General features: G+C 39.3%; 1 pseudogene; it reads right to left on the bottom strand.

The window, feature by feature from the left end:
• Positions 1–3,419: 3,419 nt before the first annotated feature.
• The window catches only part of LOC109388982 (kelch domain-containing protein 9 pseudogene), a 61,319-nt pseudogene continuing 40,107 nt past the window's right edge, over positions 3,420–24,631 (bottom strand).

A 24,631-nucleotide genomic window follows, 5' to 3' on the forward strand; every position in this document is an offset into this window, starting at 1 on the left:
CATTTAACACCTAATAAACCAAAGGCAGCCCAGGAGTGTGTGTGATCATTTTATCTAAAGATTTCCTTTGAAATCCAGATGTAACACTTTCATGGTTACATTCAAAATAATTTAAACCTGACAATTTTAAATTTATCACTTTCTTCTCAAAATGGTAGTGTAATTTAATAAGAGATGTACTCTTGCATCTTGTCACATGCACTCTATTTGCCAAATAAGACTAAGCGGCATCAACACGTGTGGTTAGAGTCCCCGGACCATTGCTTACTATTCTATGACGTATGAAGAATAACATGAGTTTTCTGAGAAGACAGCGTGGTATAGTCTCATATACGCTTTAGAAGCACACACACTTGTATTTTAATCCAAACTGATCAACTGGCTAGGACATAGTTGGAAAATCTTTAACTTCTATGAGTCACATTTGCGTCATCAGTAAGATAGAGATAATAATAACCTACCTCGGCAGGGCAACTGGGTGCATTATATAATAAATTGTCAGCCTAAGGGACTGGTACTGTTTCTGGAACATAGCAGATGTGCATTGATTATTCATGTTGGCCTCAGTTTCCTAATCTGCAATTAGTCACATGGGAAGGAATGAAGGAAAGTATTAACAATAACTACAACACCCCACGCGAATGTATTTTAATATCACGGCTAGAGAAGGGCACACATACTTGTGTGTACACACATGCACACACAAACTCAACCTGTGTGGAGCAGCTCACTCCGTAGCTGAACACACAACTGTGAACATAAGAAAGGCAACTGAAATGCATTCACCAAGCCCTTATCTGTGATCCTTGCCTGCGACATCCATTGCATAGATGTATTCATGATGAATAGCCATGTTAACGTAAATTATAGATTGAAAGCAGCAAAAAGACAGTTAGATAGAGTCCTTCATTTATTTTCCACTCTGCTGCCTAGACACCTACTCCTTGGAATTTCTAATGTAATAGGACTTGTTGTCACATAGCCTTCCCAATAGGAGGGAAGGGAGAACAAAACAATGGCAGGCAACAACTGAGATCGTATTTAAAAGTGAAAACAAAGGACTTTTTCTCTACTAAGTGGAAAAGTTCATTGATAAATATTGCTTAAGTGAGACATCGAGTCTAGAATGTCAATGCACACTCAATTTTGATTTTACCAACTCTAATTCTTCATTTAACAGTTCACTAGGACTCTTTTTGGTTTAGAGTAGCTTAGTCCATATTATTGACAGCCACACTCAGTTTCTAGGCATGCTGTACTGAATTTATAGGATATCTTCATTTCTTACAACAAAGCCATAGAAACACATTGTGCGAGTTACATTATAGTTTCAAACCGCCTGTAAATTTTACTTCTGGTATATGTTAATTTATCCATCCAATTTATTTGTAAAATTCCTTTTCCAAATGTCCAGCTCTTTGATTATCCTGTTGTCTGTTTCATTTCAATAATCTTTACGAAAGCCATATTGGTATATGCTCACATTGTTTCTTTTACCTAGAATTTTTATTTTCATTCATGTCAGAAACTGACAATTTCTTACATGTCCTTCAAACCAGCCTCCATGCTCCTTCCTGAGGAAAGATTTCACTGAACTTCAGGTAAACATCAATTCTTTGTAATACACTCTTCGGTCTTGTAACACTCACTGTAACTTCACAGAAATTTATTTCATCATTTGTTTCAAGTCTGTTTCCAACACTAAATAATAAGTTATATGAAGGCAGGAACCATACCTGTTTTAGCTCCACTGTTGTATCCCCAGAGACTAACACAAGTACAGCCTAGAGTTGGCAGGCATATAATAAATATTTGATGAATGAATGAATGAAATTGATATTAGTTTCTGTGAAATTCAGTTCCCTTGTCTATAAATTGGGAATAGCAAATACCCGCCTCAAATGGACTTTTTTAAATGACTGACCTGGCTATAACAGATGTGAAAAAATAGCAGAGCACTCTACCAAGTGTTAAATAAATGGCAGCACTCATCAACATCCACACCTGTGAAGTTCAAAGTTGAGTGGGTAAGGCAGACAAGTAAAGGGGCAACTGTAAGTGTGATGACAGTTCAGGAGAGTAAGGTGCTAGGGGAGTTTACAATAGGTAAAATTAATCTAAGTAGTGGATCTCCCTAAGGAAGGAATAAATGAATGGTAAATGAATGACTTAATGGAAAAATAAATGAACACTGTAAACACTAGGCACCATGCCAGCTTAGGAACATGAAGATAAATAGTCACAGTCCCTCTGCCAAAGAGGTCACAGTGTATTGATCTTCTATAACAACATTTCCTATATAAGTTATCCTCAAAATATAGATCACTAGGAAAAATATTTTCTACATAAAAATCTCTCAAATACTACTCTTAGTTTTGAAAAATACATTAGAAATATGGGATTAAAAGGGCTAGCTTATTTTGACAACACATTGCCACACAATTCATTTGACTGATGATTATTTTTTTTTTGATCAATTCGTTCCCCTCTTTTTGGTGTTGGGTACAGGCTTTGTCATACATTGCTCTTACGCTACATTTCAGACCAAGAAGGTTGATAACTACATCATTTTGGACAATGGGAAAAAATTAATTAACTCCCCCCATCCCCTCACCACACCCCCAAACATCCCTTTAAGGTAAAAAATGTAGACAAAATTGCCCAGTGCCTGACAGAAATTTCCCCCTATAAATTATGGAGTGCTTATATCCTTCATCGCTGTGACTAAAACAAAAGTTTCAGAAGAGCAAACCAATCATCTTTCTTAGACTGTTGAGTATCTTAAGCACACATCCTTACACTTGGTGCTTGATGTAGAATACACAGCGTTTGTTTATTGAACAAACACATTTCTGAGGTTAGAAAAGGTAGGCTCCTTGGTCAACTCTCAGTTTCCACGGAGTATTTTATTATGTAGGAAGTTGGTGTTAAGATAGTCAGGTGCCTTTGGGAAAGTGTGGAAAGAATGCACACACCTATATATTTCTTGAACTCGCTTCACTGCACATTATTTAATGCCAGCATATCCTGTTTAGCAACACAAGGAATCCATCTGTCATCTTACCATTAGGTAGGAGCTTATTTGAAGTTATTTATGCAATTGCGGATTCTCTCAAAGGTGTCAACTTTTATCTCTGCTATCAGTACTAATTCTTAGAAGGGCAGGGCAAGGGGGCACCTTTTAAAGATCTTCACCTGTATGATGAAAAAGTTTCCTTTCTTTGACTCTCAGATGGCAACTTAAGAAACATTTGACATGAGGCTGGTAGCTCTGGTGATCATGCTTTATGAGTTTACAACAAAATAGACGCTTGGCCGTGTGTCTTGGCACCATTCTTTAGATAAAGAGGTCCAGGATGCAAACCTGTAGACTAGCCGTCCTGCCATCCTCACCAAAACCCCCAACCAGGTAAAGCTGATCATTCCAAAGGCAGGTCCGATGGCCCACGCGTGTCAGCCCACGCGTGGTCTGCACAGGGGAAGCGGAACCAACCACAGAGAAGGAGACTTGCCTTAATCTTCCCACGACTCCAGTGCCCAGCTACTTCTGCTTCGGCTGAGTTGCAACCACCGAAGAAGCAACAGCTGGTGACTTGGGTGGGGCCCAGGAGTTCGGAGCAGGGCAGCAGAGCGCCCCGAGCGTGACACTGTGCGGCCGCCTTCTTCAGTGAGTGCGGCGCCGGGGTCCAGCCTGCGCGTGGAGATGCTTCAGAAGGACGCTGAGTGCGGGTCCCGCCCTCCCGGCCTGCCTCCCTCCGAGACGCGGGTGCAGGTGTGACTGCTGAGGCCGGCAGGGGGACGGTTGCCAGGGGCTGCGGTCCACACCTCCCACTCGCGGCGCTCTGGGTCCAGGATGGCCACGATGGCCAGGCGGCGCGACCCGTTCCAGCTGCCCACCGCGCGCAGCCAGCGCCCGCCCAGCGCCCAGCGGCGCCGCGTCCCGGTGGCTGCACCTCGGGCCCGCCCCGCGCCCTCATCCGCACGGCCTGGCCCCTCGCCGGGGCCAAGACCACAGTGTCGCCCTGCGGCTCTGTCGCCCCTCCGGCCAGGAGGCCCCCCCTACCGGATAGAGCCGACCCCGCAGTTCGGTGCACGCGTGGAAGGCCCGCGCCAGATGGACGTCCCGTGCCAGCGGCCGCCAGGTCCAGCGCGAGGCCCCGCTCCGCCCGGGGGCGCCGCCGCCGTGGGCCGGAGTGCGCGGGGAGGGGCCGCGGGGCCGGGCGGGGCGCCCCACACCGGGGAGCTGCCCGGCGCCGCCCCCGGAACCTGCGGCGGCCGCCCGGGCCCCCGCCTCTCACCCTCTGGAAAAGTTGTTCCTTAACCTATGGGCAAACGCTGGAACCACTATCGTGACTGTGGTTATGAGTAATAGTAGATTTTGAAAACTCAGGTACCACCCAATTAGTGTATACTCACTCATTCACCACAACTCCCTCAGAAATGGGGCAATACCTTCCCAGTCCGTACCCCACCTCCTTCTCCAACCCAGGTACTGTATCCAAATCAGAAACTTCACATTAATATCAAGAAAACATCCATGATTCATAATAGATGCTTTAGCATATAATTAGGAGATTCCAGAATTATACCACATTACATTAACACTGAAAAAAAAAAGAATGTTGAAATTCAATTCAACAAAATCTCTGAGAGAGAGACAGAGAGAGAGAGAGAGAGAGAGAGAGAGAGAGAGAGAGAGAGAGAGAGAGAGAACCAGTGGCCTGAGGGTTGATACATGTATTTGAACTTCTATGTTGTTACTAAGTCATGAAAACATATAAACTCAAAATGCATCATGGAGTCACTGTTCAAATGCCCAGACGTGGTTAGGATATGCTGGTATCTGCTTTATTTATAGCAGCCACAAAGTGTCCATCACCAATGCCCATCAACAGGTGAATGGATGAAATAGTTTCTGGTGTAGCTATACAATGGACACTGACTTGGCAGAGAAAAAGCAGAATACTAATGTGAATGAATCTCAAAATCTTCATGCTGAGTGAAAGGACACAGTCAAAGAGGAGTACATACTTGATTCCACTTACATAAATTCCTAGAAATGAAAACTAATCTATACTGTCACAAATCAGATCAGGGGCTGCCTGACCAAAGGGGAGGGGAGAGGATGGCAGGGAAGTGGCACGAGAAAACTTTTGGGGGTCAAATACATGTTCATTATCTTGATTGTCGTCATTGTTATGTGTGTATGTCAAAATTTATCTAAACTCTAAAGAGGAGCAGTTTATTTTAGGCCAATTATACTTAATAAAACTAGAAAAAGTAATAATCAATATGCTTAATTACAAAAATCTAATAGAAGAGAAAAAATGAACAAAATTTCACTTAAAATCTATCATAACGGAGTGCCAAAACAAATGTATGCAAGTGGACACTTTGGTCAGCGTTGCTCAAGCAGTAGTTCGCCATCATCAGAAGTATCTGGACGCTGATGGGAACCACTTCGAGCACCTCTTGTCATTGCAAAAGTCACACGTGACTTGTATTCATCTTTTGTTATCAGTTATATTGAGTATTACAATTTTAATAGTTTTTTTCTTTATTAAAATGTGTATTCACTTTTTTGGCACCCTCTGTATTCTTACAGAAGAGAGAGAGAGAGAGAGAGAGAGAGAGAGAGAGAGAGAGAGAGAGAGAGAGATACGTGAGGTGATGGATGTGTTAATTAACTATTGTTAGATGGGGGAATCCTTTCATAATGTATACGTATACCAAATCATCATGATGTCCACTTTAAATATTTTACAATTTTACGTGTCAGTTATACCTCCATGAAGCTGAAATTTAAAGAAAGATAAGTGAAATTAAATGAAATAATACATAGAAAAACCACATGTATAATAAAGCTACCTTGAGCAGGAATCCGAAAACAAACAAATAGCCAAATTCGTATGTTTAAATTGCTTGGAGAAATTAAAAAGGAATAAAACACAGGAAGGAAAGATTTGAAAATTAAAAACTTTGAAAAACAAAAAACTCAAGTCTTCCTGGATTGGGTAACTACACACACAAATGAAAGATGAACGAAGGCAGATTAGAAATGACAAAGAATGTCACTTATTCTCATCAGCATAAAATATGCTATAATAGCTTCTATAGTAAAAAACTTCCCACTGGTCTTGCTGCTTCTGCCCGCATTCTCCTACAGTCTTTCCCCCATAAGGCATCAAGGGAAATCCTAAAAAGTAAGTCAGGTCCCATCAGTCCCCTTCTTAACACCCTCCAACGCCGTCTTGCCTTACTCCGAGTGAGAGAGTCCAGATTCCCTTTCCCCTTTCCTGCTTTACTGATCTCTTTGCCATCTATTCTTAAATATGTCAAATATACTCTCGCCTCACCTCAGTATTTTCACTCACAATGTCCTCTGCCTGAAATGTTCTGTCGATAGGGAGTCACCCAGTTTCATCTTTCCCTTTTTTACAGGCCTCTATTAAGCAGCCCCTTATTAAAGGGAGGCCTTCTCTGACCATTCTATGTAACGCGGTACACATATGTTCACAGTCCTTCATGTTACTTGCATACTGCTTGAACTCTTATCAGAATGCTTCATTTTCTGTCATACGATAGGTGTAATTTTATTTTTCATTGTGAAATCGAACAGAACACTAAAAATGCATACAAGGCAATTACAAGCAAATGGTATAAATATTAATGTAATCACCACCCAAATCAACACAGAAATCCTTCCTAGTATCCCCCAAAGACTCCATCTATCCCTTAGAAATCACAAGCTCATCCATACTTCTTAAAGCAAAAACTGCATTAAAAGAACAATTTCTTGCTTTTTAGCTTTTCCACATGAATAATAAGTCTTTAAATAATAGTTTGGTTTTGCCTGTTGGATCATTTAAAAACTCAAATATACTATGCATTTGTTTGTATCTGGCTTTACTCTCTCAACATTACTGTTAAAATTTATAGGAAATGTTGTATGTAGTTCTGTCACTCATTTGCATTGCATCATGTCCAGTCTGAAGGTATAATAAATGATGCATCTATGCGCATGCTTATACATGTACCTGATGCATACATATTATGCCCACATTTCTCATGAGACTCCCCATCACTATACATTTTCACAAACGCTAGATATTGTCTTGGTCTTCACTGAGAGTACAGATTGGAAACAAGTGTTAAGAAGGTTAATCTAAAGAACATACATAAAACTGTGGCCCAAACATATTAGAGAAAACATACAGATCATGTATAATAAGTGACCAGGCAATAAGCCATAAAACTAGTTCCAATAAATTTCAAAGGACCAATGTACAAGCCATGTTCTTACACAGATGTAGGAAAAAATGATTAATAAGAAACACTCAAGAAATTAGGGAACTTTAAAATATACTTCTAAACACCTCATGGCTCAAAGAAGAAATCATAGTGGAAATTGGAATATCTTTGATCTGAATGCAAATATGACACATCAAATGAAAACATTACATTTCAAAACTTGTGGAATGCAATGAAGCCAGAACAAACATCGGAGAGAAAACAGTGTCTTAAGTAATTATGTAAGCGAATACATGCTGAAAATTAATGAGCCAATGATCTAACTTAAGACTTATACAATATCAATGAAATCAACCCAAAGAGAACAGAAAAAAACAAAGACAAGAACAGAAATAGTGAAACAGAATATAATGATAAAATAGGATCCATACAGCCAACAGCTACTTTTTTGGAAAGATTCATGAAATAGATAAATCTCTGTCATTGAGAACAAAACAATGTCGAAACTTTAAAGGACACATAACTACAAATAAAGCAGTTACCGAAAAAAAAAAAGGGTCAGATAGGATTCACTCTAGGCCTATAGCTGCCAAAACTTATACAAATGAGCAGTTTCCTTGAAAAATAACATCAACACTGACAAGAAATAATAGAAACCCAAATACATCTATAAGCAAATGTTAAAAAGTTGACCAGTCCTTGAAAATTATATGCCACTTTTCTCACTCTCCCCCTCCTTCTCTCACATACACAAACTTGTGCAGTTAGATATATACGAGGTATAATCCCCAGATATTCAAGGAACATACACAACATATATAACTTTTACAGAGAATAAAAAAAGAGGGAACAATTTAATCAGGGGAGCACAAACAATACCAAAACATGACAAGGACATCGGGAGACACAAGAATCACAAATCATCTCTCAAACATAGAAGGAAAACTCTTAACTAAAAGTGAAATGATATACACACACAGCAAATGAAAAAATACACACACACACACACACACACACACACACACTGGTTTTATCTTAAAATATCCTAATAGTGCAAGAATAGTGTTAACATTAGAAAATCAGTTAATGTCAAATCCTACATGAATAGAGAAATAGAGAAAAGCCAAAGAATCACACCAACATAAAAAAGCTAAGATTCTTACTTCATACCAAGTGGCTTACTAGCTGGATACATAATTTGGCTCCATAATTAATGTTGAATTTGAGCTAACTACTGATGTGAGCACTTTAGTAATATAAAAAGAATAGTTTACAAATTACTGAATTCAAAAGTTTATGAATAATACTCACTTTGGCCTCATTGATGAAACCATTGCGTTTCTCTTGTGAGGCACAAAACCATACACTGAAATAGAAAGCATCATTTTCTTGCTGACAAAATATTCTTTGTAGAACATCAAATTCCTAGGGATAAAAATGTTATTTTTTTTTCATTCTTGGGCTGAAAGGGGCTTTGTAGCAAAAAAGAAACATCTTTAAAAATATAAACATATGTCTCCAAGCAAAATACACTTGATAAAGATAACATATTGTTGGAACAACTGATGAACACATATTTCCCAGAAAACACCGAGCCATTTACAAAGAACCAGCCACCTGTTACTTTCTTTCCATCAACTGTTCTCCCCCTTTTTGCTCAGAACTTTGGATTTCCACTTTATAAATATTGTATTCAACAAATTAACCTTGTGCAAATAATGTAAAGAAGAGGTATCTAATTCTGACTATTGGAAAAAAGGGATTTTTTTGTTTGACCTAGAATTACAGATTCTTTGCTTAAATGAGAAAAAAGTAATTTCTTTTTTAGCCTGTCTTCTAGTAGATAACACCACCTTTAAAACCAAGGCTCTGCTTCACAGGGGTGTTGAAATTTCATCAGAAAGATGTTTCATGGTGGTTTTGTCATAAGGCTCAGTTGCCTTGAAAGAATTTTTAAATTTCAGCTCTGTACATTGCCTGGGAAGAGACAGACATAATAGATTTTCCTGAGATTGGGGATGAGTGTTAGAACTAGACAAGTAGGTTAGAGGATCAATTACTTTCTCATATAAGATTTGATTTTCTTTAACTTGGGTCAGTGTCAACCAACCAGAACTCCTAATGTGAGAAGACAAGGCTAATCATTGTGACAAAAGCTTTCAAAGTGACTCTAGCCAGAAGCCACAGGCTTTGGGGTTCTCTTCAAAATGGAGTTCTCTTCTACAACAAAATATGATAGAGATCAATGTTCAAATTATAATTTCTTTCTGCCATAAATCAAAACCATGAATAACAACAATGCCTCCTGTGACCTGAGCAAAGAGTTAATTAAATATGACTATGTTATACATAAATGGCACTTAAGAGCTGAAAAATACTTTCCTTCCCATGTAATCCCCATTTTATGTATGGGACAAAATTGTGGTTTGGTAACATTATTAGAATAACACTGTTAGTGTGACTATAATGCCTTGCTAACACTTATTTAGTGAGTCCTTACCCCGTGCCCGGCAACCAAAGTAGCCACGGTTTGCCACGGTTCCATCAATTTGACCAGTAAGGAGACAATAAGAAGAAAGGGATTCACTTTCTTACTTAACATAGGGAACAAAAGCCAAATCAGCATGGTGTCACCTTCACATGTCCCAGGACCCTGAAGATGACACTGAATCAGAGGGGCTGGATGACAGGTGACTTGGGTGGTGGCTCACTCTGTTCTGGAGGAGTGAAGCCATTTTGTAGACATACCCGGAAGCTTGGAGTGGTACCCTAAAGGGCAGGGCAAAGTGGAAAGTTCTGTGCCTCAATGGGACCGGAGAGGTACATGATAAACTGCCTTATGGAAGCCTTCTACAAGATAAGAAGGCTCCCGCAAGATAGGGAGGAGGATGAGAAATGAACTTGCGACGGAATTCACAAGATTCCCATCTTGCCATATTCCTGGGAGGATCACAGAATGTTCTGCCAAGATTTGGGTCAAACTATGGTTGAGCCTGGCCTACACGGCCTAGGTGGAGACATTCAAGGTCACCAGGATGCCATGATGAAGCCATTCCTTTACAAATCCATTATATAAATGAATCCTCAAGAAGAGATATGTATATGGTGATGGAAGGAGAACTGACTCTGGATGGTGAACACACAATGTGATATATAGATGATGGATTACAGAATTGTACACCTGAAACCTATGTAACTTGACTAACATTGTCACCACAATAAATTTTAATAAAAAAAAGAAGAGATAAGTATCTCTATATTCCCAAGAAAGGCTCTGAAGCTGAAAATGGTTCAATATTTGTATGTCCAAGGGCACAGTTTATGACTTTGGGGGCTAGAAGTAACAAAATACCCAATTTAAAGAAGCTTAAAAAATGAAAGCATTTACTTTTCCCACCAAGAGGCTTAAGAGTTGGTGATTTCTAGAGCCGGCCTGGCAGCTCAGTGATGCCACTAAGAACCTAATTCTTTCATCATTCTACTCTGTCCCCTTTGGTGTATGACCTTTTTGTTCTGAGGCTTGTAGCTTCACGGCGACCAGATAGCTCCTGCAGTTCCAAGGATCCCTTCATCACAGGGCAGTGATCAAAGCAGGAAGGCAGGCGTAACAAGGGAAGGAGTCACAGTGCTGCCCTAACAGTCAGACTCCTACTAGTGAGGAAGGAAGAGGAAACGGTTATCGGGTTGACACCCCAACAGGGTCTGCCACACACAACTGCAGGAGGTCTGCAACAATAAGGATGGACCTGGAGGGTATTATGTTCAGTGGAGAATGTCAGACAGAGAAAGACAGATACAGTGGGATTTCCCTTGTGTGTGGAATTGAAAGAACAAAATAAATGAACAAACAAAACAGAAACAGACTCATAGATGCAGAGAACGTTTTGATGGTTGCCAGCTGGGATGGGGTTTAGGGAGCTGGGGGAAAAGGGGAAGGGATGAATAAGTACAAATAGGTTGTTACACAGCAGTCACAGAGATGTAGGGTACAGCATAAGGAATATAGTCAATAATATTGTAATAACTATGTATGGTGTCAGGTGGGTTCTAGATTTATCAGGGTGATAGATGCCAGGGGGGTTGGGGGCAGTGTAAAAAAGGATAAAGGATTAAGAAATACAAATTGGTAGTTACAAAATAGTTATGGGGATGGAAAGTAGGGCATAGGGAATATAGTCAATAATATTGCAGTAACTGTGTATGGTGTCAGATGGGTAATAGACTTATTGGGGGGATTGCCTCATAAGTTATATAAACATCTCATCACTATGTTGTCCACCTGAAACTAATATAATATTGTACATATACTGACTGTAATTGACAAATTAAAAAAAAACTACAGGAAGAACTATCTTTGGAATTTAAGTCCACCACTCCTAAATATGACACTTGTTTTCTACATGCCTATTTGCAAGAGAAAAGTCTGATTTCTTCTATCAGTGGGAGCCACTAAATGGATAGATTTTATTATCAACATACCTCATCTTGTAGGTAAATCGTTTAGGCGTATCCCTGAGTAATTCTGAAGAGAGCAAAATAGAGGCCACTATGTCCTTGGGCTAAACGGGAAGGTTCAAGTATGTTCAGTGAGTGATGAAGACCAGGCTTTCTTTTGCATCAAAAGTCAGGAGACATAGCCACATGACTCCTTGTGACAAGTGGAATGTGATTAACTATGATATGTTTGCTTCTGGGCAGGACCCTTTAAGACAGGGTTGGCAAACTTTCTCTCCAACGGGCCGGAGAGTCTGTACTGTAGGCTTTCTGGGCCTCATTCAATCTGTCACAGATATTCAGCTCTGCCTTGATAGTATGAAAGCAGCCCCAGACAACACATAGATGAATGAGTGTAGCTGTGTTATAATAAAACAGATGGTGGGCCAGATTTGGCCCATACGCCGTAGGTGCCAGCCCCTGCTTAAAGAGATCGTGAACAAATCATCATGTTCCCTTCTTGCTGGCCAGGGTGAGAAGCGATATTCCAAAGAGTGAAGAGCCCATCAAGCCTGGATTCCTGATTGAGGATGATGGGGAGCTGAACACCCAATAAAGCCAAGACAATATGTCGTAGGAACAAGAAATAAACTTCGTTTAGCTCACTGAAATTTTTACTTTGTTTGTTACCACAGCGCAACCTAGCCCACCCTGACTAATACAACATTCCTTGTTTAATTAAGTGAACTATATTCTTTCAGAAATAAAGAGAAAACAATGAAAATGAAATATTTAAGGATGGGAGAAATAGGAAAGCTTCTTAAGTTGCCAACATCCAACGTTAAACCTTTACCAATCCTGAAATGGATGTAATTCAATAATTCGTGTTTTCTCCTGACTCAGTTTTTCCATTTCGTTGGCAGCTTCCTTTTTGACTACATGAATCACATGGACAATCCCATGTAGTATTTATAACTTTATGGGTAGGTATCCAAATGTCTCTGAGCGTAGCCCATCTGTAAGGGAGAAAGACATGTGGAAGAGATAAATCATGTTATTAGATTACTGAGGAAGCAGGAAGAGGCAGCTACCAAAGCAACAGCCTTGACCTGAGGAAGAAACCCCACCGGGACCTGGGAGAAAGCAGTCCAACCCAGCAATAAGCACATTGGATGGTGGAAAGTTTAGCAATCCGATTAGCATATTTTATCCATAACATCCTCTGCTTTTGCATAATCTTCACCATAACTCTGTAAATTAAGTAGTAGCCAATAAAATGTCCTTAAAGGTAAGGACATTGTATCTCAGAGAGGTTAAGTAACTTACCTAAGGTCACATGACCAGTAAAGGGCAGAGCAAAGCTTCAAACTTGAGGCTTCTGTTTTCCCCCCTATAGTTAATCACAATTTTTAATTAACTTTTGCTTTTTTATTAAAGTGGCCATGCAGTATTATTTTATATTAGTTTCAGGTGTACAGCATAGTGGTTAGACATTTATATAACTTATGAAGTGATCCTCCCCCAGTTAGTCCAGTACCCACCTGGCAACACACATAGCTATTACAATATTATTGACTGTATTCTTTATGCTTTACTTTACATCCCCAAGACTACTTTGTAACAACCAATTTGTATTTCTTAATCCCTTCCCCTTTTTCACCCAGCCTCCCAACCGCTCCCCTCTGTCAACCATCAGTATGTTCTCTATATCTATGAGTTTCTTTGTGTTTTGTTCATTAACTTTGCTCTTTAGATTCCACATATAAGTGAAATAATATTAAAAAAATGTGTAATGGAAGAAATAACTATATTCTAGTTAACAGTGTTGCAAAAGAAAACTTCAGTGCCTGAGTGCCTCCTGTGTCTCAATCTGTAAGGTCACTATTAAAAGGACTAATAGTACAGCACTTTACGCTAATGGATTCATCAAGATTAAGAGTGCCAGAGTGTGGGATGGTGGGTGGGCACTTCCTATTGAGAGAAACCTGGTTGAGAAGTATGCTAAGTAAAAGCAAGACTCAGGAAATGAGGTTTGCTGTGTCCACGTAAAATGTCTAGAGCATAAAGTGGGCTAAGGGAAATATATAAAGAGGCCAGATTGTTAATGACCTTGAACTCCAGTCTAAAGTGTTTGCGTTTTATTACGTAGGCAGAACTTTTGCACAAGCCAGTGACGTTTTACACTTTAGGACAATCCCATTCATCAAGCCACACTATGGTCGATGGGGATGGGAGAGAGAGATACGGATAGGAGTCAGAGTCAGGTCTTAGCTGCTCAGAGTTTTTAACACACCGATTTGCATTAGCTTCTGGTAAAGTTTATCACATTGCCTAAGGAAGGCTTTCTTTTAATTTTTATATTTTATGATCACAGCTGCTCCCGCATTTTTTCTTTGGTCCCTGGAAGTTCATGGGCATTACCGAGCTGAGCGTGAATGGATTCCCCCGTGTTTGCTACCCACTGTCACGTCCAGCAGGGGCCAGGGCACGCTGCACCCAGGGGCAGGTGCTGCCACCTCAGCAACTGTCGGCACTCAGATAGTCTGTTTGCAAGAACATTTAAGATGAAGTTTGAAAACAGTTGTCTGTGGCTGCATTTAACTCGTTTAATTGTCTTAAAATGCATAATAGTGTGAATACTGAAGAGTCTGGAGAGCACTGACAGGGACAGTGCAGAAAATGTACGAGGTCTGACAAGTTGGCAAACTTGTTGCAACGATGTTGCTAACCTTTTTTGATATCAGAGAGATTATTCATTATGAATTTGTACCAACTGGACAAACAGTTCACCAAGTTGACTTTTTGGAAGTGCCAAAAAGGCTGCGTGAAACAGTTAGATGACCTGAACTTTTTCCAACACTTCATGGCTCTTGCATCACAACAATGCACCTGCTCACACGGCACTGTCTGTGAGGGAGTTTTTAGCCAGTAAACAAATACCGGTATTGGCACACCCTCCCTACTCACCTGATCTGGCCCCCAATGACTTCTTTCTTTACCCAAAGATAAAGGAAATATTGAAAAGAAGACATTTTGAAGACATTCAGGACATCAAGGGTAATAGGACGACAGCTCTGATTGCCATTCCAGAAAAAGAGTTCCAAAATTGATTTGAAGGGTGGTTGAGGTGCTGGCATTGGTGCATAGCTTCCCAAGGGGAGTCATTCAAAGGTTACTGCAGTGATATTCATCAATGAGGTATGTAGCGCTTTTCCTAGGATGAGTTCACGAACTTAATGGTCAGACCTCGTAGGTGCCTGCCATGATTTATGGGAGTCAGGTCAAGCTGTTTTGTTTATTTGTTACCTGAAAGGCTGGATATTAGCCAAAAAAGGTGCTACCAAGTAGGTTGGAAGATTACATTCCGGTAAATCCAGCATGAACAAGCTGTTCTCAACTTTTTTCATTCAATAAAAGTGATTCTGTGAAACAGAAGTCACGCTTTCAATTCAACAATCAATCAGTACAAGATAAGGTGTAGAGAAGGGTTTCTCGGTCTCCAACTACTGACAGCTTGGGCTGAGAGTTTTTTTAGTGGGAGACCGTCCTGGGCACTGCCCAGCATCCATGCTCGTCTCCCCAGTGGATGCCAGAATGCCAGGAGTGACCCTCACACACCCAGTAGATGACAACCAAACATGTATGCACACATTTCTAAATGTTTCCTGAGGCACAAAATCACCCCCTAGTTGAGAACCACTGATCTACAGTATGGAATGAAACACTGTCCTCCCCTCAAGAAGCTTACAATCGAGCAAATTGATGACCCAGATTTTGTAATCAAGAAGCCTCAGGTTTGCACAATGAGATGTTACCTCACACCTGTCAGAATGGCCAGCGTCAATAAATCAACAAACAACAAATGCTGGCGAGGATGTGGAGAAAAGGGAACCCTTGTGCACTGTTGGTGGGACTGCAGATTGGTGCAGCCACTGTGGAAAACAGTATGGCATTTACTCAAAAAATTAAACATAGAACTACCTTATTACCTAGCAATTCCACTTCTTGGCATTTATCTGAAGAAATCCAAAGCACTAATTACAAAAGTATATGCACCCCTATGTTTACTGCAGTGCTATTCACAATAGCCAAGATATGGGAACTACCTAAGTGCCCATCAATAGACGATTGGATAAAGAAATTGTGGTTCATTTACACAATGGAATATTACTCGGTCATAAAACAGGAACTGAATTTTTAAATATGTAAATAAACAAATAAATCAAATATAGAATAGCATAGAATAGAACCATTCCTGGATAATAACTGTAATGCTGTATCAAGAGCCAAGGACTATGACTTAATCAATTCTGTACATTTGAGGTTCATAAGATAGACAAAGATAACTAGAAAGAGGAAACGTAAGACATTGCCATCCCCCCCACCCCATTTAAGCTAAGCTATTGGAAGATCGTGAAAACTACATTCTGGGAAAAACAGAAAGAAATCAGTGTTTTTGAGATGCAACTCACTTCATAAAGAGGCAGTGGACTGGTGCTACTGAATTATAGGATGTGAGATAAATTTTAGAGGCATTGGGAGAAAAAGAGGCCTTACATTTAGAGGTTGATTCGAGAGGAATTCTATATACATATGAGCTCTTAAGTTAAACATTTTGTTAAACATTAAGTGTTCTTTCAGCAAAAAGTAGTGAAAATCAATAGAAAGGATTATTTTAAGCATTTTCCCCTAGACACAAAAATTCCTTCTGGAAAAAAAGTGAAGAAGCTAGAAGAAATACTACATTTAACTCAAATATATGTTATCCATTAAAACCAGAAACAAAACATTAAAACTATAAATACAGGGTTATAATAGAAAATAATAACAAAGTGAAGTGATTCATTAGTATGACACCACAGCTTGACAAAGATTCTTTGCGTAATGAAACCTTAGCCCAACTCCTGCACCTTCTCCCAGGCCCATCTGTGCACTAAAACTGGATAGCTTTAGCCAGGACACTGCTTAGTTTAACCAGCGCCCCTGCCTTAGACATCTGATCAACCTTGATATCTGATGTCGGATCACCCTGACCTGTCTTCAGAAAAAAAAAATCCCGTTTAGTCAGTTTAGCCAGGTTCCCCCTTAATGCTGATTTTCTCTTAGTAATTTTCTATTTACTGACTCTCCACTCTGCTCCCTGGCTATAGTTTCGCAGTTGCACATACAGTATTTGGAGTTGAGCCCAATCTCTTTCACCGACCATGGTGAAATCCCGTGGCAGTGGTCCCTTATAAGCAGCGCAATGTTCCTGAATCAAGTTGTCTTGCCACCTTGAACAAGTGCCACTGAATATCCCTCTTCCACAACATTTCATGGCAAACAGTGATATTACCCACCTTTTCTAAGAACGTGAACAGGTCCCTTCGTAATTGTGTCAGCCAAGAAATAGGCACACAGGTGAAGTGAATGTCAGCATTTTCATGTGTTTCCACTTTCGAGGAAGAGACCTAAAATCAACCCAAAGAAATATCTGAAACTGGTATTTTCCATGCTCCTCTTTCTGGTGATTTAATTTATTCCAAGCAAATTTCTTAAATAGAAGCTTAAAACCTGGTGTTGACAGTGAACCATAAGAGCACAGGCATTTCTGAAGATTATTTTTTCAGTTTCTTTTTGTCGTTTCAATTTTGTACCACTCTCTCCTGCAAAGTACAGAGAAATGACTTCAGTTCATACTGACAGCCCAGTCTTCCAGTTGACTTGGTGTTAAGATTTTTGTTATTATTTTTAAAGTACAAACATTGTCTACCTTGAAAGAAGGGCATTTGCGGAAATAATGCTGACATGATCAACACATCTGAATGCAAATATTTAAAATGTCATTAATCATCCACATATTTCTCTGCCCAATACAATGTCTAACACTATAGAGAAAAAAAGTAACATTTGTATTTGATGATTATTTCCCAGATATCAACACCCAACTTTTACTATTAATATTATAGGATCACTTATAGAAAGGATATGTTTCAAATAGACAAAATATTTAGTTGAATGTTTGCACTCATTGTGTGTGAGCATGTCTGAGTTATAAAATTGTTTGTACACAGTTAACTGTGTAACTATGTTTAAGTAAGTTCTTTAACTTATTTGAAAACCACACATGTTTTTTCCTTTAAAGCATAAGTGTTGTCTACACGGGCAGAATGGTTGCACAGCTTCTATGACATATATTTGATTCAAATCTACTAATATATCAGTTTATATATATATATATATATATATATATATATATATATATATATATATATATCTCAAATAGTTTGTGATTTGAAAGTTCTATTAGTCTGAAATGGAACAAAAAGGCAAAAACTGTTTTTAAAGCTTTACACTAAAAGAGGAAGCATCACAGATTAAATTATTTCAAAATAAGAAAGGATTTCCTTCATATAATAGATGTGCAGTTTTATTTTATTGTGGTAAAATAAATATAACATAAAACTGATGATCTTAACCATTTTTAAGTGTAGAGTTCACTGATATCAAGTATTTTCATACTGTTGTGCAAACATCACCACCATCCATCCCCTGCATTCTGTGAGTGGGCTATCAAGTCCCTACAGACAGTCATTCATCAATAAATATATTTTAACTTTAAACACTAGCTATGCAGAATCTAAGATGGAGCAAATGAAAATCTATAAATGATCAACTTGACCCACGGAAATAGGTAGTTTGTATAATGGATCGCTTAAAAGGGGATTAAAGAAAGTTGAACAGTGGGTACAGGATGGAGACTGTTAATGTTTCATTCATTGAAAAGCATATACAGCATATCCAGAGGCTCTGGAACATTCAGGATCAGTTAACTCAATTAATATGTCGCCATGGGTAACTATTATAGGGCTTAAGTGATGAATGGCCTTTGCTTGAACTGATGAATTTTACGGGGAAAATAAAATGGAATTATCTACTACAAAATCTGAGAGGATTTATTTTCAAAATGCTGTCTAGACTATATCAGAAAATTGATTTAAAAAATGCTGGGATGGAACAATTGTAATATTCTGCACAAATAATACCCACAGTACTTTAGGTGGTAAATACAATTTTGAGAGTCTCCATTAACCCTTACTCTCTATTGTCCACAATGTTATTGAAATACAATATCTAAAATATCCATTTGCAATATAAAAACTGGTTCCACATTTCTGGGGCAAGGTAGAAGTGTTCTATGGACAGTACAAATTCAGTTTCATTTTTTGTGTATATATGTATTGTGTTGTGGTTGATAATTACAGCATAGCTAATGATGATTATACTAATAATCATGGTTTTCCCTGAATCATAAAATATCAGAATTAGACAGGACCTTAGAAGTCACTGAGTCCATTTCTTTCCAAATTGTATAAAGCAATAGAATGAAATCTGTCATAAAAGCCCAACATTTAATAGAAATAAATTTAGAACTATCATATTGAAAGCCCATTTGGTACCTCTGGGCTCTTTGTGGGTCCTTCATATTTAAGTGAAAACAAAGCTATTTCACCAAAGAAAACAAATTCCTGACCCATCTTTTCCTACTTTCAAGATCTAGCAGTCTATGCAGATGTCACACTGCATGTCTTGGAAGGAACTATGATTTTTGCATCCTTAGGAGAGAGAAGCAAATTTATACCAGTACATTATCAATGGCAGGCCATCTGCACCATTAGCTGCATTAGGTACTGATCTATCACCCTTTATGCACAAAGGGCAACCCAGGAAAAGCAATAACATTTTCACATACACACACAAATACTCCACATGGAATTCTGTACCCCCGCAGCTCCCCCACCCCACTCACACATAGAAATGCATCAGACTTTGTATGATAAAAATGGCTTTCTGGGGCATTACATTAAGTGAGATAAGTCAGAGAAAGACATATATTGTATGATATCAATTATATATCGACTCTAAAACAGCTGAACTTGTAAAAACAGAGAATAGAATGGTGGTTACCAGGGGCTGGGGGTGGGGAATTGGGGTGATGTGGTTTAACGGTATAAACTTACAACAAGTAGATAAATTAAGTGCTGGAGATCTAATACACAACATGTAATTATAGTCAAGAATATTGTATTATATAGTGTAATAGCTTGGTTTGGAGCATAATTCATTCCAGAAACAAACTACTCGTATTGCAAGACATCGCTCACTTACCACGTTAAAATGTATTAGAAGTGTTTGCTTGTCTTGTGGAACACTCGCAAACCAAGTTACTCGCAATCCAAGGTTTTACTCTACTTCAAAGTTTCTACAAGACTAGACCTTAACTGTTTCCAATACAAAAAAGAAATGGTAACTATGTGACATGATAGAGATGTCAGCTAACAGTACAGTGCTAATCATTTTGCCATATATGAATGTATCAAACCAACATGTTGGTTTGATAAGCATGCTGTACAACTTAAACTTACTCAGTGTTTTATGTCAATCATATCTCGTTTAAAAACAGCTCTCAGGGATTCCCATTTATATGCCCTTTATTTGGCTTGGCCATGCATCACTTATTGAAGTACCTACCATGCATCAGAAAAGGTGAAAGGCATGGCGATGGTCTCTGGTCTCCAAGATCTTACATGCATTGAGTGCCTATGAGGGACCGCCTTCCTTTAGAACTGTCCCTTAAAGGGGGCCAGCTGAGTGGCTCAGTTGGCTAAGAGCTTGCTTAAGAGTGCAAGCTCTGAGCAACAGGGTCACCGGTTCAACTCCCGGCCCAAGCTGAGCTGCCGCTGAGCTGCCAACAGGTAGCAGGATGGCTCAGCTAAATAAATAAATAAATAAATAAATAAATAAATAAATAAATAAGTAAATAAGTAAATAAACAATAATAGAACTGTCCCTTCAATACAGCCCTATAACGCATGCTGAAGAGAAAAGCTTAGGTCCCCCACAACCCCACAAGACAGCCATGATTCTCCAGTTGATTGGAAAAGGACAGAAGTACTATATGTTCAGTGGACCCAGAGGGAGATGATCTACTAATTGGACAAAATAACAAAGTCTGTCACCTTAGTCTTGAGACACGGAACACAGGAGTCAAACGATGGTGGTGACTTAATTTGGACTATGTGAAATAGGTTGTCCTGGGGAGATTGCGGGGATGCGTTTGGCAAATAAGATGCTGATGACGAAGCACAGGGGCAAAAAACAGTCTATAGAAAGAGGCAAGAGAATGGAGGAGAAAACGGCAGGAATGAAGGGCCATCAGGCCCCAGAGACAACATGGCGGAACCCTTTTAAAACCCTACTGTATTTGTTTTAGATTGAATGAGTTTGTTTTTCCTGAAGCCAAAAGAATATAACCAAAGCAAATATAAGAAATGTGTTAGCACTATTGAGGGGTTAAATTATGGATGACATTATGGGTGATTTTTATCTACCTGAATACAATTCCTCCATTTTGCAAAATTTATGCAATGATCCTCTATGGCTTTTGTAATTAGATAAATGTGTATTCATTCACTCAAGAAATATTTAGTGAGCACCCACTATGTGTCAGGCCCTGTCCTAGGTTCTGAATATATAATGGTGAAAAAAAGTGGACTATGCCCCTGCCATCCCATAGCTCATATTTGAGTTCATGGTTTACCACATCCCCTTCCTCCTGCCTCATTGTTGAGATGCACAATTTCCTGAAGAATCCAGATAACTTCAAATGATTTCTTTGGTTTGGCTTACCTGGAAGAGGTTTCTGTGTGTGCATGTTTCTCAGCATGGAGTTTTTAGTAAGATTGGCAGCTGCAAACCAAAATTTCTTCTAATACTTTATAAAAATTTTTTTGAAACAAAATGATAAGCAAATGCATATAATAAAAATAAATCCACAGACTTTCTTTGCAGAAGCCCTATCAAGTTCATTCAGAAGGTATTCCATCCTTGGTCATTTGAGTTGAATTTCTATTGATTAAAAATATGCTTTGCCTATGATAGGTACAATGCAGTATACATATGACAGACTATATTAGAGCAACATCCTGGGGAATCTTAAACATATAGTCTGCTTCTTATCCACACCCACACCCATTTTCTTGTAATATTGTTTTACATTAACCAGACACAGTATTTCTTAAAGGCAGCTGTAGCTGTGTCAAATACTTTGCAGATTAACTCATTGAAAAGTGGAGACAAGAACAGAACAAAGACAGCCTGTGAACATCAAAAAGCATATCTCAGGAAAGTTATCTGCCTTGGAAAGCTAGAGTTTGCTTTGCTGTAATAACCAATTTTCAAGGACAAAGAGTTTGTACAAAACGATACAATGTGCTGAACAATGTTATGAAGAGTGTACAGTATAATTTCAATTTGCATCAGCAATTCAAGGTAGTCTTCAAATAACTTTTGAAAGTAACAACCAGATTCTACTTGGCTTTTGAATTCAGTGTCCTCCAATACAAGCCTGCAATTGTCTATGGGGATACGCATATCAAAAGAAAAACGTTGCAAAAAAGAACTCTTGAAAATGAAACACACCCTTGTATAATATGGAGCAACTTATCTTGACATTGACCAGGAAATGGGGTTAAAGGTTTTCTGTGGCGTCTTTAAATGTAACGCATACCTCCGTTTCCTTGTAATTGCAGAGAAAGGGCAAGCGTGATGCTCTTCAGTTTTATTTGTTGTCGAAAATAAATGCAATACTACATCCTGTCATCTATCAAGGAGGATGTACGCACTGGTAAATATTCACTCAATATAAATTAGTCTCCTATTTCAGACTGGAACTTAGGCCTGGTGAGAAAAAAGTATCTCCCTCGTCCCTCCATGTCAATATCATTTACCTAGCAGTTTTGTTTTGTTAAGAGAGCGATGGAGGAAGGTGGTATGAGGAAAGAAAAAAGCCATTTGTTGAAAATTTAGTGTGTTTCATGCACTTGAGAGTGCACCTTACATCCGTTTTCTCCCTGGATCCTCTCAACAATTCCATTAGGCAGGTCTTATCCACATCCCTGTTTTACAGTAAGGCCATTGAAGAGGTAAGTGACCTGCCCAAGGTCCTACAAGGCTGATGCCCAGAAAGGCCAGGACTTGAATCCAGGACAGTCCGTCTCCAAGCCCCTACTCTAAACTACTATGCTATGATGATTAAATATGGAAATGGGATACTTCCAAATTTCTTCAATACCTATTTGTTAACTACGATTATGTACATACCAGGCACTGTACTAGATGCTACAGAAACGAATAGGAAATGTTCTCTTCCCTTGAGGAACGCAAGGTCCTACGCAAGAGACTAATATATTAACTAATGAATAGAAAGAGATAACTGTAACAGGTAAAGGGTATGTACTGTATACTGTGGAAATGCCAACAGGACAACTAGAGAAAGACTTCACAGTGGAGAGTGAGATTTGAACATTGACTCGAAAGAAGAGTGATTAACAACCAGAGGATGGGGAGCGGAGGGTTGGAGGAGGAATAGCAGGGTGCATACACTTAGGCAGAGCATATACAACATGTGAAAATATTCCGTTTGTTCCAGTAATCCAAAACTATTTAGCGCAATGGATCACCAAAAGCTTAGTGGAGGAGGTAAGGCTAGAAAATTAGGAAGGGTCTACAGTGTAATGAAAAATTCCCTTGAGAGAGACAAAGAAACTGCTGTTTATCACCTGATCACAGAGTCAGAATCAGTCATGGTTTCCCCCCTTCAAAACTGAGAAATATGGGGAGTCAAGTGGGGTTCACGGGGGAGGACTGCCTTTGATACAGGCAGACAGTGGATTGTGATAATGAAGGGTTGAAATGTAGGGTTTTTAAAAAGTGGACATTTCCTGTTCTTCCATCTGTAAAGAAAACCATAATGTCTTTAAATCACTCTTCCATAAATAAATGATCTTTTTGCAGTGTTAAAAAAACCTGAGTAGAGCCGGCCGAGTGGCGCGTTGGTTAAGAGCTGGCTTGGGACGCCAGAAGGCCCCGGTTCGGATCCCACATATGAGGGCCAGTGGCACTGCCCTCTACAGCTAAGATCCTGAACAACAGCTCAACCTGGAGCTGGGCTGCCTCACCCGGGAAGAGTGCAATGATGATGCCAACTTGGGCCAGTGAAGCAACGTCCTCCACAACTAGACTGAAGAACAAAAGGACAGCAACTTGTCTGTTCCCCTTCCCCAATTCCCCAGCGCTGTTCCCATCCCCCAATTCCCCAATAAAAGTCTTTTTAAAAACCCCTGAGTATAAGGACTGCTCTTTGCTTTATAAACTTTGGGTGTTTTCTTTGGAGAAGGAGCAGTGAAAAAAGCAGAGGAAAATGTTAAAAACCCTCATTAGCGTGTTCATAGTATTCTAGGGGTCAGTCTCTAAGGTCTTCAAAACAATATGCATTGAAAGATACAGGTCCCACTATAATTAAATATATATATATATATATATATTTTTTTTTTTCCACGGGATGTGGAGTGCAGCATAGGGAACATAGTCAAGTTGAATTATAACAGTTATATAAGATGTCAGCAGGGTAGTAGATTGGGGGGGTTATCACTTTGTGAGAGGTATAAATGTCTAACTATTACATTGCTTTGTACACCTGAAACTAATTAAAAAAAAATACGGGTCCTGTCCCCAAGCTGGGAAGCCCTTCTACAAGGTGAAGTTGACTGATCACACTGACAACTTCAAGGCCACACCTCAGCATTTACTGCTTATATGAGCAGAAAATCATTTGCAGCCTCCAGCGAACAGAAGAAAATAGTCAATAGGAGAGAGAAGGAAAAGCTGTGTGGCAGTTGAAGTTAAGTTATTGTTTCAGGCTAAAAGCACACTTGCTGTATTTATAATTTACATAATAATCCATCCATGCAGAATAGCAAGTTAAAGTCCTACAACGGTTAGCTCCAAACTATTGAGAAAGTTTTTTTCCCTGTTTGGTAAGATTTAGACATAAAACGCACAGGTGTGCACACACATTTACTCTCACATACACGTGTGGACACACACAGAATGCACATAACACACA

Source organism: Hipposideros armiger, unplaced genomic scaffold (assembly GCF_001890085.2).
Source record: "Hipposideros armiger isolate ML-2016 unplaced genomic scaffold, ASM189008v1 scaffold_214, whole genome shotgun sequence".
Classification (NCBI taxonomy): Eukaryota; Metazoa; Chordata; class Mammalia; order Chiroptera; family Hipposideridae; genus Hipposideros; species Hipposideros armiger.